Source organism: Phyllostomus discolor, chromosome 2, assembly GCF_004126475.2.
Source record: "Phyllostomus discolor isolate MPI-MPIP mPhyDis1 chromosome 2, mPhyDis1.pri.v3, whole genome shotgun sequence".
Taxonomy (NCBI): domain Eukaryota; kingdom Metazoa; phylum Chordata; class Mammalia; order Chiroptera; family Phyllostomidae; genus Phyllostomus; species Phyllostomus discolor.
Window position 1 is genome coordinate 107156956 of NC_040904.2, and position 6985 is coordinate 107163940.

The following is a 6985-nucleotide window of genomic DNA, read 5'->3' on the forward strand; positions in this document are numbered from 1 at the left end:
CAGAAAATCTATCCATTTTTGACAGTGGGGTGTTGAAATCACCTAATATAAGTGTGTTGCTCTTTATATCTTCCTTGAAGTCCTCCAAGATTTTCTTTATATATTTGGGTGCTCCTAGTTGGATGCATATATGTTTATAATGTTTATGTTCTTGAATTATTCCCTTGAGTATTATGAAGTGTTTTCATGTGTCTCTTTTTATGGTCTTTGTTTTGAAGTCTATATTGTCTAAGTATTACTACACCAGCTATTTTGTCCTGTCCAATTGCTTGGAATATTTTTTTTCCAACCCTTCACTTTGTGTAGGTCTTTTATTCTGAGGTGGGTCTTTTGTAGGCAGCATGTGTGCGGGTCATGTCTCCTTATCCATTCAGTTCCATTAACCCTGTGGAGCATTTAATCCATTAACATTTAAGGTTATTATTGATAAGTACTTATTCATTTTCTATCCTTTGTATGTGAGTTCCTCTCTTTCACTCCTCTTCTTCCTCTTATTACAGCAGTCTCTTTAGCATATCTTGTAGTACTGCTTTCGTGGAGGTATATTCTTTCAGCCTTCTTTTGTCTGGGAAGCTCCTTATTTTACTTGCCATTATAATTGATTGCCTTGCTGAGTAGAGTAGTCTTGGTTTTGTGCCTTTGCTTTTCATTACTTGGAATGTGACTTCTTCCAACAAGCTATTCCTTTCCACTTTGTAGGGTTTCTGTTGAGAAATGAGCTGCTAGCCTTATCAGATCTCCCTTGAATGTTACTTCTTGTTTCTCCCTTGCTACCTTTAAAGACTGTCTTTAAAACTTGGAAGTTTAATTTTGATGTGTCTTAGAGTATGACTTTTTGGGTTCATCTTGATTGGGCCCCTCTGTGCTTCTAAAGCTTGCATGGCTTTACCCCTCTCCAGGTTCAGGAAGTTTTGTGTCATTATTTTTTTTCAAAGTGTTTCTATCCCTTGCTCCTTCTTTTCTCCTTATAGTATTCTGATGATTTGAATGTTGTTGCATTTCATGTTTTCTTGCAGTTCCCTCTAGCTATCTTCATATATTTTGAGTCTTTTTTCATGCAGCTGCTCTACCTGCGTGCTTCAACCTTATCTTCCAGCTCACTACGTTGGTCTTCTGCTTCATCCTGCCTGCTTGCAGTTCCTTCTAGTGTATTTTTTATTTCACAAATTGTATTCTTCATTTCTTTCTAATTCTTGTTTATAGTTTCTATTTCCATTTTCATACTGTTGTAGTTCCCACTCAATTCCTTGCAGTTGAGTTCATTGAGCATCTTTACAACTATTCTTTTGAAATCTATATCTGATAGTTTGCTTGCCTCCATTTTATTTAACTCTTTTACTGGGAAGTCTTCCATTCCTTGATTGCAGGTTGTCTCCCCTTTTTAGATGACTCCTTTTGTTTGTTTCTGCAATTCCTAATGCTCTACTTTGCTAGCTGTCTTTATAGGGTGAACTTCTATGGTAGGAATTTTATAGGATTCAGTAGTGTGCTCTCTTTGATCTCCTTGTCTGGATGCTTTAGGGTTGCCCTTTCTTCCATTTGTGTGGGCTGTCTTGTTCTACTTGGGTTTTACCTATTGGTGGCTCCTTTGTTCATGGGTGATCCCCTTCAGTGGGTTTACTGGTGTTCACAACTCCCACCTTGTATTGTATGCTTCTGTACAGATGTTCATTAACAAAGCAGTATTACCAGACCACCGAACCTATGCCTACGGAAAGAACTCTCCTATCACATAAACAGTCTCAACTGCAATTGAACTAGGGTTAATAAAGGTGAAGAGAGATTATGGGTACCATAAGCTAGGACAAAGGGAATATGATATGACTAAAAGAAGGGGAAATGTTGCATGATAAGAAGGAGGAGAATTGATAAGAGTTGGGACAGAACCAAGGAGAAGAAAGAAAAAGAGCAAAATTCACAACATAAGTAAAACATGAAAGGGCTATGGGAACAATGGCGTAAGAAGAGAGAAGAGTATACCATGAGGTATACCAAGTATACCAAGTATACTTCAAACCATGAGGTTTGAAGTAAAATTGTAAAGGTACTGCACCAACGGGAACAAACTTGCAAAAAAACAGGTAGACAGTAATGACAGGTGAATAAAGTTTGATAAAGGTGGAACAAGAAAAAGAATATTGTAGAAAAGCAAAAAATGAATTGAGATCTCTATAGTTAAAAAAATGATTTTGAGAGGATGGGGTAGCAAACGAGTAAGAGTAAAGAGTAAAGTCCAGGTTGAGATGAGAGAAAGGAAAACAGAAAGAGAGGAAAAAAAGAAAGAAAAAAAGAAAGAGAGGAAACAGTGAGGTAAAATTCCTTACTCTACTGGTCAGGGTCAGGGAGAAAGCAAAATGAAGTAAGACAGCAGGAGAGTATTCTATGGGATTTAAAATAGTAACAAGCAGTCATCAAATAGGAGAACCTTTGGGGAAGTACAGCAATAACTGTGATATTTCACTCAACTAGCCACATTTTATAAAAGGTGGAAATGAGATAAGACTCTTATTATAAGGGGAAAAGAAAGTGAGCTGTTTTTAGAAAGCAGAGTACTTATACGAGTTAGGTGGAGGAGAAATAGTGAGAGTAAGGGATAAAAACTGGGCATAGTGTGTGAGAGAATACAGTTAACCACAACAGTAATAAAACTAAGGGATTTGGCAAAATGGATTAAGACCAGGGATGGTGCTATTGGGATCTGGAATAAAAATAGTATGATAAGAAATATATAATCTGAATAAAAAGAAGAAAAAGTAAAACACCAAGAATAGCAAATTATTTGTAATACAAGTGAAGTGAAAGAAGAAAAATTAAAATTCAATCTGAAATGAAGAATAAAAAAACAAACAGTAAAATCAAACTAAACAGAAAGACAAAAGAGAAATAAAAAAAACATGTTAAGTTCTGCTGAAGAACAAAGTGAAATTCTCAGCTCTTGGTGTTCATCTTCTGACTTGTTTCTGGATCTGTCTGTTTTTCCCTCAGCTCCAGATCCTACTGTCTTGTTTTTGAGGAAAGAAAAACAAAAACAAAATCCTGCCCAGACAGTTTTGCAGATCTTCCTGGTTCCTGCAGGCAGAGGGTGGCTGGGCTTCATTTTTTCCTTTTCTGTTGTTCTGCAACGATGGGGCTCAGTCTGGGCTACAATAATCACAGGTGCCCAGTCTCCAGCTGTGTTCTCAGAGCACTGGGTAGCCCACACTCTCCCCTCTATGCATTTTTTTCCCAGTAAGTGCCAATAAGCCACATTTCTTTTGACCTGTCCATGAGGTGGGCTGAGTGGGAGCAAACTGCATCCCTACTTCTCCTGCTTTGTTGGCCAGGCTGCCGCGTTAACAAAGTCCCTGCACTGAACACTTAGTTCCCCTTTTGAAAAAAATCTCTTCGTGAGCTGCTGCCAATCCAAGCCTCTGCCCAACTTTCCACACAGTCCAACGCTCTGGCAAGTCCAGAGTCTATCCAAGTCATGGCAAGTTGCTGCCCACCTCCTGTCCCAGTTCCAGGTGTCCCTGAGATCCCCCAAATTTTCTGGGAATATGCCAGCTGGTGACCACCACCCTAGCCTGGTACCATTTCAGCTATGTTGCTTGCCACCTTCCGCCCACCCCCGCCCCTGCAACAACTTTATGTGTTCAGGTCTCTCCTGATACGGGTCTGGGACAACTCTGACCTGGGAGGGGAGTGAGCCACTTGGCTATATCACCGACCCAGTTCTCCTCCTAGGTACCCACAGCATCCACAATCTCCAGCACTGGGCCCAGCGACTTTCCCGTAGGCCTATAGAACCTGCTTACTACACGCTTTGAAGCATCCTCTGCATGCTTTGGCTTCCAAACTTCATATGGGCTGAGATTCTGTTGGCTGTTCACTTTACTTTTCAGAAGACTGCCTAAGTGTCCCAGTTGGGTGCACCAGCAAGTGGACTCAGTTCTCACCTATATAACCACCATCTTTGACTACCAATTGTGGTTGTTTTTTAAGTCCTTCCTTACAAGGCTGTTATCTAGTCTTCAGTTGGTAATTAAGGATAATTTTACTATAATTTTGTTGTAATTTTAGTTTAGTCCTGGGAGAAGGTTAGTGTAGCTTCCACTTAATCCATCATCATTTTTGATTCAGTTATATTAATTTTAGAGAGTAGGTTTGGGTTGAAGTTATAATTCAAGTTAATGCTAGACTTCAGGTAGTTTATAGATTGATGTTAAAGATAGAGATAGTGTTGGTGTTATGGTTAAGCTGAGGGCCTTACATAGAAGCATATGTTAGAATTTGTTTTGGGTTACGATTTGTAAGAACATTATAATTACCTTTATGGTTCGGTTTGGTTTGAAGTTAAGATTTGGATAATTTGGACTTCCGGCAAGGTGGAGGCATAGGTGTATGCACCGTACCTCCATGCACAACCAACATTAGAACAACAACAATTTAGAGGCAGAATAAGACCCAGAACTGACAGAAAATTTATCTGAATGGAAGTCCGACAGCCAAGAAGTTGAAGTAGACCTGTTCATCCAGGCCAATAGGAGGGGCAGAGAGGAGCAGCCGGGCATGGGGTGCGGAGAACAGGGAGAACTGGGCGCATAAGGCAACCAGGAGTGCATAAGGCATCTGGGGTGCACAAGATTGCAGCGGGTGGACCCTGAGTATGCAAGCGGCAGCTGGCGGACCCAGTGAGGTGGCATTGTGGACCAGGGCAGAGCACACAACCCAGGATCGCAGAGAAGGGACTGAGGTCCCAGGAGAACGGAGCTACTGCCATTGTTCCCTCCCGCCCCCGCCCCCACATACAACGTCACAATCTAGCGACTGGGGTGCCCAGCCCCGGTGAACACCTAAGGCTCCGCCCCTCACCGTAATAGGAGTGACCAGACCAAAAAAAAAAAAAAAGAGAGAGACATGTCTCAAGCAGAAAAACAGATCAATGCCCCAGGGCTCATCCTTTTGAGAGACCAAGAGATTGCCAATCTATCAGATGCACAGTTCAAAACACTGGGGATCAGAAAGCTCACAGAATTGGTTGATTTTGGGTGCAAATTACATGAAAACATGCAGGTTACCATAAAAGAGATGAAGGAAGATGCACGGAGAACCAATAGTGATGGGAAGGAAACTGGGACTCAAAACAATAGAGTGGACCAGAAGGAAGAAAAAAACAACCAAACAGGAAAGAATAAAGAAATAAGAATTCAAAAAACTGAGGAGAAGCTTAGGAACCTCCACGACATCTTTAAATGATCCAACATCCGAATTATAGGGGTACCAGAAGGGGAAGAGGAAAAGCAACAGATTGAGCACGTATTTGAACAAATAATAAAGGAGAACTTCCCCAATCTGGCAAAGGAAATAGACTTCCAGGAAGTCCAGGAAGCTCAGAGAGTCCCAAAGAAGTTGGACCCAAGAAGAAACACACCAAGGCATATCATAATTACATTAGCCAAGATAAAAATGAAGGAGAGAATTCTAGAAGCAGCAAGAGATAAGGGGACAGTCACCTACAAAGGAGTTCCCATCAGACTGTCAGCTGATTTCTCACAAGAGACCTTACAGGCAAGAAGGGGCTGGAAAGAAGTATTCCAAGTCATAAAAGACAGGGACCTATATCCCAGATTACTCTATCCAGCAAAGCTCTCATTTAGAATGGAAGGGCAGATAGAGTGCTTCTCAGATAAGGTCAAGTTAAAGAAGTTCATCATCACCAAGCCCTTATTTTATGAAATGTTAAAGGGACTTATATAAGAAAAGAAGATAAAGAACAAACATGTATAGTAAAAGGACAGCAAACTCACTATTATTAACAACCACACCTAAAGCAAAACCGAAAGAAACTAAGCAAACAACTAGAATGGGAACAGAACCACAGAAATGGAGATCACATGGAGGGTTAGCAACAGGGGAGTGGGAGGAGGAGAGAGGGGGAAAAGGTACAGAGAATAAGTAGCACAGATTGTAGGTTGAAAATAGATAGGGGGAGGGTAAGAATAGTATGGGAAATGTAGAAGCTAAAGAACTTATGAGTATGACACATGGACATGAACTAAGGGGGGTGGATATGGGTGGGAGAGGGTGTACAGGGTAGAGGGGAGTGAAGGGGGGAAATGGGACAACAGTAATAGCATAATCAATAAAATATATTAAATTTAAAAAAGACTTGGATAATTTGATTAGTGTGAGGAGTAGAATTTATATAATCATTATATTTTAATGTAGCTTTTTTTTATGAGTTTCAGATTTGAATTTGTGGTATACTTAGTGGGTAGACCTGATATTAGTTTTTGGTATGAAATTAGGGTAGGTTTAGAATTAAGGTTTGTAAGCAGTCATTGCAAACCAACTTCAAAAAGTTTTCCAGTGAGTACGTGTAAGTAAGGAATAGTTTTTAAAAAAGCTATGTTTGCCATAATGCTGCCCCAGTAAATGGTATTGTATTATTATGGTATCTCAAAGAAGATTCCAGCATTCCCCACATTAATTTCAGCAAAGTACCTTTTTAAATTGTAAAACATTCAAACTAAAAAATTCATATATAGTTTATAACATAATCAATAGCTTTCTAAACTCTAGAAGCATCTACTTTTAATAGTAAATATGCTTTTCATTATGCAAAATACTTTAATTATGAAGTGTTCTAACACTTACAATTAATTTGTACTAAATGGATTTGGACAGCCTGTCTCCAGCTCAAAATATAATCATTGAATGAAACTCCTGCTAATTATGAATGTACCAACATGTAATGTCATTATATTTAAAATAAGATATCACCGAACAGCCAACAATTTTGGGAAAGAAGAACAAGTAGGAGGGATCACAATACCTGATATCAAAGTATATTACAAGGCCACTGTAATCAAAACAGTATGGTACTGCCACAGCAACAGACACACAGATCAATGGAATAGAATAAAGCCCAGAAATAAACTCATGTCTTTATGGTCAATTAATATTCGACCAAGGGGCAGAAGCATAAAATAAGTAAAAATAACCT

At 39.6% G+C, this 6985-nt stretch overlaps 1 long non-coding RNA gene across 1 annotated transcript; it reads left to right on the forward strand.

Annotated features, from left to right (window-relative positions):
- Window positions 1-1424: 1424 nt before the first annotated feature.
- LOC118498919 lies at window positions 1425-2070 on the forward strand. The gene is made up of 2 exons (XR_004901409.1): window positions 1425-1986; window positions 2024-2070. It is a non-coding gene; the product is annotated as an uncharacterized LOC118498919 (long non-coding RNA).
- The last annotated feature ends 4915 nt before the right edge of the window (window positions 2071-6985 follow it).